Raw genomic sequence first — 12,068 nt, 5'->3', positions numbered from 1 at the left:
GATTTGGAGGGAACAAATATCCAAATTATAGCACCTTCCATTGCACCCATATTGTTATGGTCTCATTATGGGCAGAAAGTACTTTCTCACTTAGGACTTTGGGCTTGCTATGTAACTTGTGTTGGCCAATGGCACACAGGTAGAAGTGCCAGCCATTCTGAGCCTAGGCTTTAAGAGGGCTTCTGTGTTCCTTCCCATCCTCTAGTGACTCTGTCATCTCACAATAAAAACTTCTCCTGGATAACTTCTGCCCCTGCAGCCTAAGTCTAGAATAAAACCATGTGGAGCAGAGCCACCAAGCTAAGTCAGTTAAGGTTAGCTGGCACCAGCTGACTCACAGATCCATCAGAATCAATGGTTCATATCTTGACATTGATGTTTGCAATTAACTTGATTGAAGACCAGTAGATATTGTCCTCTTGACCTGAAACATAAGGTAGACTTTGTGGCTTGGCCTGCCATTTTGGGCTACAGCTAAGTATGTAGAGTCAGTCTACAAAGATAGGAATTGAAATATACAAGTGACAGAGACAATCATCTTGGTTTCTAGCTGTACTCTAGACAAGGCAGGGAGCTATAAGGTTAGGTAAGTGGCATTTGGACTGGCTGGCATTCTCATCTATGAAAGGACTGGTCATTATTGGACTGTCTTGACAAAACTGGGATACCATGTAGTTTCTTGAAATTAGGCAGAATTACTAGCAGTAAGACTGAGGAACAATGTTAAAGCATGGTTTCTGCAAGGTTGTCTTGAAGTTGAGTCACCTCAAAACAAGGACAGTTTACATTTTTCTCTTAGTGAGCAAGATCAATCCAAAAGTCTAGGAAGTGGCTGCTTCTACAGGGGGTCAAGTTTCCAGAGATGAGTAAAGGAGATACAAGACACAGTTGTTATTTTTGTCTGTACAGTTTTCTTTCTCAGGTTTTCTCTAAAAATGTTCATGTGAGAAATATACTGCCTTGCCTAACTTCTCTTTTCATCTTAAATTTTACTATCCCCAGCCAGACTCAGAAGGATCAGCCTTAATACCATGTCACTCTGCCTTCCCTCTCACCTCATCACAAAGTAAATTGAACCAAGAGAGTACTTCTGCCCGACCCAAAGGAAACCAGTCCACATGGCTTCTGTAGGGCTCAACCTGGGGTTACAGGGGTGTAAAGATCTGGCAAGCAGACCAGCTCATCTGCTTGGCTACAGTGATTGGTTCAGTCTTAATTTAGGGCTCCAGCCAGGACAATCATAGTCCTCTCTAGCGTTTTTCTTCCAGAAGGTTGAGGAGAGACTATTATTTCTACTCTGATGGTCCAGCTGGCAGCATTTGAAGGAAGAGCTGCTTGTGGCTATTTTGATACAATCAGATGAAAACCTAAGGATTAATTCTGGCAGATGGAAGAAGTATGGTGAAGAAGTAGGAAGGTGGGAGGGAAGAAGGGAGAGACAGAGGAAAGAGGGTAAGAGGGCGCTGAAAATAGTGCCTGAACTCCTGGTATGCAGCCCTGCTAAATCTAACTCTACCCCTTGGTTTTTGCCAGGTGCTAGGCCAATAAATGCCCTCTACTCTTTCTTAAACTGGTTTGAGTTATGTTTCTGTCACCACTAACTGTCAGTCTTGATGAATCCAGAAGGAACATTGAGGTAGACAGGAGGCAAGCCATTGTGGGGACTAGATCTTCTTTATTGGCACAGAAATCAGCTCCTTAAAATATGAGGGAGAAAGCATAGATTCCTCTGAAAGCAGAAAGTAAATTATAAAATTATGAAGGAAACCAAAGCAAAAAATATTAGGCCTAATTCAATTTATATTCTAATTATTGGGTAAAGGTTTTTGTAAGACTTTTAAGACTGGCTGTAATTTCATAATGCCAGTGATAGGTACTGGTCAAAGTAAACTGTGTGGATTCAAATCCCACCTTAAGTACTTACTAACTATGAATATTAACTTCTCTGAATAGTAGGCTCATCTCTAAAATAGGGATAAAAGTAGTGCCTATCTCATGCAGTTGTTGCAAGAAATAAATGACTTAATTTATGCAAAGCTTTTAGAAGAGTGTTCAATAAACACACAATAAGTGAGACTGTTATAATTAGCTGTTTTTATTTCTCACATTTGTTTCCTTGCTTAGTAAGAGAGATGGTGTATTTGTGTAGGCTCAAGAAGTTATGGAGAAGAAAACTTAGGGGATGATGAATGACACAGGTGAACAAATCCTCAAGGTTTCTGGGAAAGAGGAAGTAGGTAAACTGTGAGTAAACCAGAACTCATAAATATCCCTGGGTGTGCATTCTGGCTTAAGGTATTTGGAAATCAGGTATCTATAATGTACAGGTAAAGACATTGAGGACTAGAAACTGATGTTCTCCAGGCCCATCAGAAGTTACAGGCAGAGCTGAGACTTGAGCCCAGATCTTCTGACCTTCATTGGGCACCCTTTCCAGTTCACCATTGTATGAGGAATGCGAAGGCAGGGACTATATTTGTTATCCTGAGGGTTTCAAGAAATGTAAATGGAATGAATGAATGAATCTGATCCAAAGTGACTCTTCTGGTCACAGTTGCTATTTAACAAATTACTCCAACTTTGGTGGCTTAAAAAAATAACCATTTTATTATGCTAATGGATGTGGGGTGAGGAATTCATAAAGAGCTCAAGTAGGCAATTTTCATTTGAGGTTTCTCGAGCAGTTACAGTCAAATGAAGGCTTGATTCAGTTGGATGTCCAAGATTGCTTAGTCATGTTGCTGGTAGTTGGATGATGATTGTTTGCTGCGAGCTCAACTGAGGCATCTGAAGCATCTATATATGGCCTGTTCATGTTGGACTTCTTACAGGATGGCTCAGGGCTCCAAACAAATGTGTTGCAGTGGCAAAGTGAAAGCTGCCTTTCCTTTTCTGACCTACCCTTATAAATCATATAACATTACTTCTACTGTATTCTGTTGGATACAAGTGAATTGCAAGCTTGCCTATGTTCAGGGGGAGAGGACATAGATTGCACCTTTAAATAGGTAGGGTGTCAAAGAATTTATGACCATAAAAATAAAACTTCCACAATGATTTTCATTATATTTGTAAGTTCTATCCATATAAATAGATCCTGCAAGGGTGAGACTTGTTGCTGCTCCTGTCCCAGGTTACCTGATGTTCTTCAGAGCATGAGTCACTAAGGTGCCACATGCTTTGTTTACCAACCATGGCTACACACCCTCTTTGTGCTGCTGCTTATTTGTATCTCAAGCCACCAGTGAGATATTACTCTTGCCTCTGTGTGGCATGGTTCTTACTCTTTGCTCCATTCCCATATCTATCTGCCTCTTTTCCTGGAAGTCAGGCTACACCCTTTGCAGCAGCTATTCCTGAGTGAGACTGTCACGAGCCCATTCTCCCATCAGAACCCACTCTGAGAATTCTTCTTAGCTCACGGCAATGCATACCACTTTGGTGCCACTCCCAGTCTCACTGCCTACAATTCAAAGGGTCCGTAGATTAAGTCCCTTTGGTTTAGGAAAATATCCTTGTTAAAGTCTCTTTAATGAAGGATGAACTGGTGAAGTGTAAGAGTGATCTATGCTACTAACAAAAATGAGACAAAGTCCTGAAAACGTCTGCTGCTTTTCCTGCAGAAATCCTTCCTAGGGGACATTAGGGTCACCAAACAATGGTTTCTGAAGATGATGCTGGTTCTGAATCTGGTAATTTTTCCAGAAACCACCTAGAAATAAAACATAACTCTGAGACTTTTACTGTAGTAAAAGTTTTAAAGCAAATTAAAACACAAGGAATGCAATATGTAGATCAATACAATAAATCTCTAATTGCTATATTGAATATTTTCAATTTTGAAGGGGTTTGGTTCACTGCCAAAATAATCTGAAACACTAGAATCCCATTAGTCATTAAGGACCAATTAAGTGGGAAGTTGTCAATTTGTAAGCTAATTTTGGACTTATAAGAGAAAAAATAAACTGAATTATTTTAAGGGACCACAAGCATCTCTCACACTTCTAAGTATAATTATGCCACAACCAATATAGATGATGCTGCCCAAGATGCAACTTTAAGACTAAACAAAACCTTTTAAGCCCTAAGGAAAATATTTATGAACAGTCTAAAAGAAGAATAATGCTAATTTATAAGGTAGATTGGAAAATGAGAGTCAAAGGAATATGATGTTCAAACTTTATGTTATGGTTAGAGTATCCCTGAAGCTTACAAGAAAAAAAAATAATGAAATTAGAAAGCTAGTCCTAAGGAACTGAAAAATGCACTAATTATCTTGGTTGTGGTTAAGGGTACAGGTAATTCATATTAAGTAACAAACAAACTGTATTTTCCTTCCTGAAATCTCACAAAAAAGCAATTTCAGTAAGATGAAAAACACCAAATTGAAAAAATGGTTGATTTTGCTTTCTTCATGACCTCATGGACCAAATCAAAGAGACTGTAGAACTCACTGCCCCAACTGTGAAAAAATAAACTGGCCAAGAGAAATGAGTTCTCTCTAAGCAAATTTAGAAACAAACTAAAATTGGTGTATATTTTTCTTAATTCTTTTTCATTTGAGAACAAATAACCTATATTGCTCAGATTAAAAAAAAAACCAGAGAATTCGGGAGTCATAACTAAACTACTGTGATGACAGAAGGTGACATTATTAGAAGGTTAGATAGAATCAGAGTGGGTCATTGAAGATGGTAGACCTGGGATAAGATACTTGAAAGTCTGTGTTGTATGTGTCCTTTAGTTCCTGATAGAAGAACATGCAGTATGCTTCATGGTGGGAAGGCCTGTAGTTTTACTAACTCTTGCTGGCTGCCTTGTGTTAGCAAATAATTAATAGTCATTACTATAAGATGTGACATTCTTATTAAGAATTTCAGAAGTTAGAGGCTTTCCATAAGCCTTAACGGGAGAAAAACTTAGTATTGGGTGGTGAAAAATCTGGCCCTTTTTGGAAGACATACTATGTTCAAGAAATTATAGATGCTGCTTCCCATGAACTTAAATTGAGCCATTTGTAAGTTGAGGCACGTGTTAATAGAGGCCACCCAAAGGCTTGGTTGTGAAGGAGCAGGCCTATACTGCTTGTTCAAGGTTGTGGAGCCAACCCCTGCAGTTTCCCCTTGCCTGCTCTGCTGTCTCTCTAACAGCCCCAGTGGAGGGGCCGAGCTATGTGGTATGGTAGTTCTGGACTCCTTGGGACCACATAGGAACCTAAAGCAAGTTAAAGAGAGCCTCCCCAGAGCTCTGTTTTTTTAGGGACCAAGCAGAGTATGTCCCATGGCATTTTGAGTGTTGTTTTGGCCTCTAATTTATTTAAATAATCTGTTTACACAGGACGTTCCCTTAAATAACTAACATCTAGCTAATAAGAATCCTTGCTTATAGAAATGGCACCTAGCTCACCTTGTTCCACCTGTTTTAGGCTCTTTTTCCAGTAAAAAATCTTGAAACTTATTTTTGGAAAATTTGAAGTTTAATTTTGGAGTGTTTGTGGGCTCACAGGTAAAGGAAGGAAGGAAGCTGGAAAAGAGCATATATTCTAAGGTAGGAATGGGGAGTACTTCTCTCCTACCATCTTTCTCTCCTGCTGCTCATTTTTACTTTTTTTGTCCAACTTTGGTTGAAGTTGATGGGTAAACATTTGGGGAGCACAGATAGTACTTATTTTGAACTCAAACTTCTCTGGACTCTAGTTATATAAATGTAACTCCTATACCATACCTCTACTTGGACAGATCAAAGGCACCTCAAACTCAATGCTTCCGATGCAAAATTTATACTTTATTTCTCCCCCACCATCCACTCTTACTGCTCTTCCTACTGAACTTTCATACAGCAACCAAAGGCAGCCTTTAAATATGTAAATCATTGATTTCTTTGAGCAGTGTTTTCTAATTCTGATTGTAGAGATCTTTTAGCTCCCTAGTTAACTGTATTCTTAGGTATTTTATTTTTGTGGCAATTGTGAATGGGATTGCACTCCTGGTTTGGCTCTCAGCTTTACTGTTGTTAGTGTATAGGAACAGAAGTGATTTTTGTACATTGATTTTCTATCCTGAGACTTTGCTAAAGTTATTTATCAGCTGAAGGAGCTTTCGGGACAAGACTATAGGGTTTTCTGGATATAGCGTCATTGTCATCTACAAACAGGGATAATTTGACTTCCTCTCTTCCTATTTGAATATTCTTTATTTCTTTCTCTTGCCTGAATGCTCTGGCCAGGACTTCCAATACTATGTTGAATAGGAGTGGTGAGAGAGGGCATCCTTGTCTTGTCCTGGTTTTTAAGGGGAATGCTTCCAGCTTTTTTCATTCAGTGTGATGTTGGCTGTGGGTTTGTCACAGATGGCTCTCATTATGTTGAGGTATATTCCCTCAATACCTAGTTTATTGAGAGTTTTTGACATGAAGGTTGTTGAATTTTATTGAAAGCCTTTTCTGCACATACCATTCGACCCAGCAATCTCTTACTGGGTATATACCCAAAGGAATAGAAATTGTTCTGTCATAACAACACATGTACCTGTATGTTTATTGCAGCACTATTCACAATAGCAAAGACATGGAATCAGCCTAAATGCCAATCAATGGTACAACAAATAAAGAAAATGTGGTACATATATACCATGGAATACTATGTAGCCATAAAAAAGAACAAGATTGTGTCCTTTGTAGGAACTTGGATGGAGCTGGAGGCCATTATCCTTAGCAAACTAACACAGGAACAGAAAACCAAATACCAGATGTTCTCACGTAGAAGTGGGAGCTAAATGATGAGAGCACATGGACATACTGAGGGGAACAACACACTGTGCAGCCTACATGAGGTGAAGGTTAGGAGGAGGGAGGGAACCAGGAAAAATAACTGATGCATACTAGGCTTAATACCTGGGTGATGAAATAATCTGTATAAGAAACCCCCTTGACACAAGTTTGTCTATGTAATAAACCTGTAATTACCCAAAACTTAAAATAAAATTTCAAAAATAAAATCAAATGAGGGAAAATATATGTGAATCAGAGCATGTCTTTGGTCTGCCTAAAGCCCTTGGATGGCTTTCAATGGCTCTAAGAATAAAGATCCAAATCTATTTAAAAAACTGGCTAGCCATGTGCAGAAAGCTGAAACTGGACCCCTTCCTTACACCTTACACTAAAATTAACTCCAGATAGATTAAAGATTTAAACATAAGACCTAACACCATAAAAACCCTAGAAGAAAGCCTAGGCAAAACCATTCAGGGCATAGGCATAGGCAAGGACTTCATGACTAAAACACCAAAAGCAATGGCAGCAAAAGCCAAAACAGACAAATGGGATCGAATTAAACTTAAGAGTTTCTGCACAGCAAAAGAACAATCATTAGAGTGAACCAGCAACCAAAAGAATGGGAAAAATTTTTTGCAATCTACCTATCTGACAAAGGGCTAATATCCAGAATCTACAAAAAACTAAAGCAGATTTGCAAGAAAAAATAAACCCATTCAGAAGTGGCCAAAGGATATGGGCAGACACTTTTCAAAAGAAGACATTTATGAGTCCAAAAAACATATGAAAAAGTACACATCATCACTGGTCATTAGAGAAATGCAAATCAAAACCACATTGAGATACCATTTCACACCAGTTAGAATGGTGATCATTAAAAAATCTGGAGACAACAGATGCTGAAGAGGATGTGGAGAAAAAGGAACAGTTTTATACTGCAAGTGGGAATATAAATTAGTTCAACCATTGTGGAAGACAGTGTGGCGATTCCTCAAGGATCTAGAAATAGAAATTCCATTTGACCCAGCAATCCCATTACTGGGTATATACCCAAAGGTTTATAAATCTTTCTACTATAAAGACACATACACCCACATGTTTATTGCAGCACTGTTCACAATAGCAAAGACCTGGAACCAACCCAAATGCCCATCAATGATAGACTGGACAAGGAAAATGTGGCACATATACACCATGGAATACTATGCAGCCATAAAAAAATCAATGAGTTCTTGTCCTTTGTAGGGACATGGATGAATCTGGAAACCATCATTCTCAGCAAGCTGACACAATAACAGAAAAACCAAACACCTCATGTTCTCACTCATAGGTCGGTGTTGAATAATGGGAACACAGGGGTACAGGGAGGGGAACACCACATACTGGGGTATTTTGGGGAGTGGGGGGCTGGGGAGGGACAGCAAGGGGCAGGGAGGTTGGGGAGGAATAAAACTGGGAGAAATGCCTGATGTAGGTGACGGGAGGATGGAGACAGCAAACAACCATGGCATGTGTGTACCTATGCAACAATCCTGCAAGATCTGCACATGTACCCCAGAACTTAAGTACAATTTAAAAAAAAGGCTAAAAAAAAGTCTCTTGGTTGGGTGTGGTGGCTCACACTTATAATCATCCCAGCATTTTGGGAGGCTGAGGTGGGTGGATCACTTGACATCAGGAGTTTGAGGCCAGCCTGGCCAACATGGTGAAACCCCGTCTCTACTAAAAATACAAAAATTAGCTGGGCATGGTGGCATGGGCCTGTAATCCCAGCTACTTGGGAGGCTGAGGCAGGAGAAATGCTTGAACCTGGGAGGCAGAGGTTACAGTGAGCTGAGACCATGCCACTGCACTCCAGGCTGGGTGACATAGCAAGATTCCGTCTCAAAAAAAAAAAAAAAAAAAAAAAAAAAAGTCTCTATGACCTGGCTCCTCCTTACCTTTCCTTCATCTTACAATTCCCCTCATCTGGGTTTCCAGCAGCGGACACTAAGACAGAGTTTGGAGTATACAGTGTTTATTAATAAATACCAGTACCTATGAAAGGAAAGGAGAAGAAAGCAGAATGGGGCAGAGGAGGAAGTTGAGCTTCATGCAGGGCCAAGAAAGCCTTAGCCAACATAGTGGGGAGATCCAAAGTGAGTTTTTCTCATCACAATTATCCTGCTTCAGGCCTTTCTGTCTTGCCTACCATGTGTTTGGGTATGACCCTAGGCATGAATTTGAACAGAGTGGGTCTCTTTAGCCCTGGTAGATGTTGGCGGAGCTGACAGCTGGCACAAGTTCTTCCCTGGAGGGGGGTCTGCATGACCCCTCTCCATGTCTATCATGCCCTTCACCAGGGACTCCAGCCGTACTTGATTTCTTCACTTTCTCAAAACTCACAGAGCACCTTCCTCCCCTCAGTCCTTTGTCTCTGCTGTTCCTTTTTCTTGAAGCACTTTCCCCTTTCTCCACATTCCATGATCTTGGGCAAGACATTTTTTTTCAGATATCAGCAATAATGAGTAAAGATTTACTTCTTCTCATAGCACATCTCATAGTTTGTAATTTGTGCTTTCTGGGGAGTAGATCCTTTAAGTCATTATTCTGCATAATTATTTGTATATTGCTTATCTCCCCTGCTATGCTGTAAGTTCCATGACAGCAAGATTGTGTATTTATCTTCAGAGACTTAGTGAAGTACCTAGAATATAATAAATGCTCCATAAATATTTGTTGAATGAATAAATGGATGAATGATTAAAAAGTAACCTGGGGGCTCTCGGGTCCTACTGAAGGAAGTACCAGGAGGTGGGAGAAGGTTATAGGTGGAAACACGGAACAACATTCAACTAATATAGAGAACTGGCTTCTTAACAATGAAGCATATGTTGCTTTCCATTTAGAAATTTACAGTGATCCCCATTTTCCTAATGTTGTTGAACTGAGCATATATTTAGGATCTGGCAAGCCATTTTTGAGCAAAGAATACAGGTCAGAATTTTTTCTTAGCACGGTGGCTCATGGGCAATTCTGTCCAAATTTTTACCAGTAAGCCTATTGGAAAGTGTAACACTCTGTAATCTCCCTTTCAAGAATGTCTTGAGATCGAGAAGTCTAACACCCATAGTGTGACTAGTCCTGAAATCAACCAGATTCAGGTCCTTACATGGATGGTCTAGCCCCACAGGAACAAAGATATCTTAAACTGCTTACCTAGATCCTAAAACCATGAGGTTCAGCCTGGCAGTTCATTCAGACCCATCTCATGGATGGTTAGGGTAGAAGCAAGCATAGTCGCCATCAGTCCTGCACATGCTAGGCTTGGTAGAATGTGTTCATGTGGGAATTCTTTCCTAGCATTTCCCAAGAAACTTATATATTTTCACAAATCCAAGATCCACAGGAAGATCAGTTGAGAAATCAGAAAAATTTTAAAAATGTGCGATAATATTATAATTCCCCCAAAAGAATTAAAGCTTGACGATCAACAAAGAGATGTTACTGGTTGTAAGGAATCTGCTGACCTCAAATGGAAGGCAAGAGCAGGAAACACTGGAATTCTGAGCAGGAGGTTAAGTGGACAGTTTCAGGGCAGGAACACAGAAGAGAAATGGTTGCAATTGAATCAGTTGGTCTTGCTTGTAGATGTTGCCATCTAATATGTGAGTGGTGTGGGCCTGTCTGCTGCCAATGGTTAATTATTCTTGCACATAAAATAAACATTAGGCAGTTTATATACACAGAATACTTTAAACAAATCCTATGAGTGGTGTTCCAAGAAATAACAAATTTTAAGATCAAAATAAGTCCTTAAATTGGCAATTTTTATATGTGATTTTATGTCATGCTGTTAAGCTTGGTAGGATACACAAATATATTATCTGAATACCACCCAATAATGTTCGTTGCCATTTTTCAGTTTGAATATCTGCTAATAGCTACAAAATATTACAAAAATTAATATTCTTATTTATTAAATATATCTATTTCCGATATCAGCTGTACTGAGTAGAGAGTATGAGGGATTTTGGAAATATTTTAGGAAGAGCTTGTGATTTTAAGAATTCCTGACAATACCCATGAAGTCTGATTTCTCATTTCTGAATTCCAAAGATTAATAACTGTTAGAAATGTGGAAGCACTAGCCCAGCTTGAGCCTCAAACACCCCCAGGCTCACTCAGCAGCAGCCTTTCTTGTCAGTTTCCTTATATAGGCCTCAGTTTCCTCATGTAGGCCTAAGGTGGGTGGTTCACTTATTGGGAACTAAGGACTTTATTTCAACTTGGAGGCTGCTTAACTGTTTTACCTCTGGATGTCATCCTGAGCTCCATTTTCCTTGATTAAGGTCTTTTCCTCCTGCTCAGCTTCTCCTAGAGTCACCAAGGAGAAGAGCAGTAGACATTGTTCTTCATATCCCTCCTGAAGAGTGAGTTGTTGCTTTATGCCAAATGGGCTACCTGAAGAATTGTGTGCTGGTTATCTGCTATTTGTGTCTCTCTCCTGGCCCCAGAGCCATGCTCTCTCTGCTTCTCTACCCTGTTCTGTGTCACAAGTGGCTGATTCTGGCAGACTGCCTCACCTAGACTCCTTTTGGGTTAGATTTTGGCCCATAGACTGAATCCACTCCACGGCCTGTTTTTGTAGACAAAGTTTTATTGAAATACAGCCATGCTTTTTTGTCTCTGTATTGTCTATGGCTGTTTTCACACCACAGTAGCAGATTACAGAAGTTGTAACAGGGATAGTATGTCCCACAAAGCCTAAAATATTTGTTACTATATCTGACTTAGGCCAATGTGAGGTGAAGCTCCTACATTAGATAAGAGGGTGGAAGCTTCTGGTTGATGCTCAGCTCTGGAAGCAGCAGTATCTCTCTTGGCCTATAGCTCCTGCCAGGAGGCTCCTCCCCAAGGCTCCAGCTCTGAGCTGGAGGCTTAAGAATAGTGATGGCTTCCTGCTGTTGTTAGTCTCTGGTGACTCAGTGTCCCTTCCTTGTTCTTAATTCTGCTCAGAATTTTATAATTAGGCCTTAAAGTGTCTTTATTTGCACCATCTGGAGTGATTGTTTTCCTGCCAGAATCTGACTAATGCAACTTGACTACATGCCTCACCTTGACCAAATACTTGAGCCGACCCTCTTGGCAAGGGATACCAGTCTAGATTGAGCCAGAGTCTGATGTACCACCACAAGCAAGGAAATTTACCTCTTGGCTAGCCTAGCAGTCCTTACTGATGAATAAGTGTCCCTAGTCCAAGCTTTGCCTTTAAGTTTATCCCTTTCGACTGTTGAACCATCTTCAAAGTCTTAGCA

This window comes from Cebus imitator, unplaced genomic scaffold (genome assembly GCF_001604975.1).
Source record: "Cebus imitator isolate Cc_AM_T3 unplaced genomic scaffold, Cebus_imitator-1.0 Scaffold528, whole genome shotgun sequence".
NCBI classification, from domain to species: domain Eukaryota; kingdom Metazoa; phylum Chordata; class Mammalia; order Primates; family Cebidae; genus Cebus; species Cebus imitator.
The sequence above is the reverse complement of the archived record's forward strand: the minus strand, read 5'-3'. Positions refer to the sequence as shown.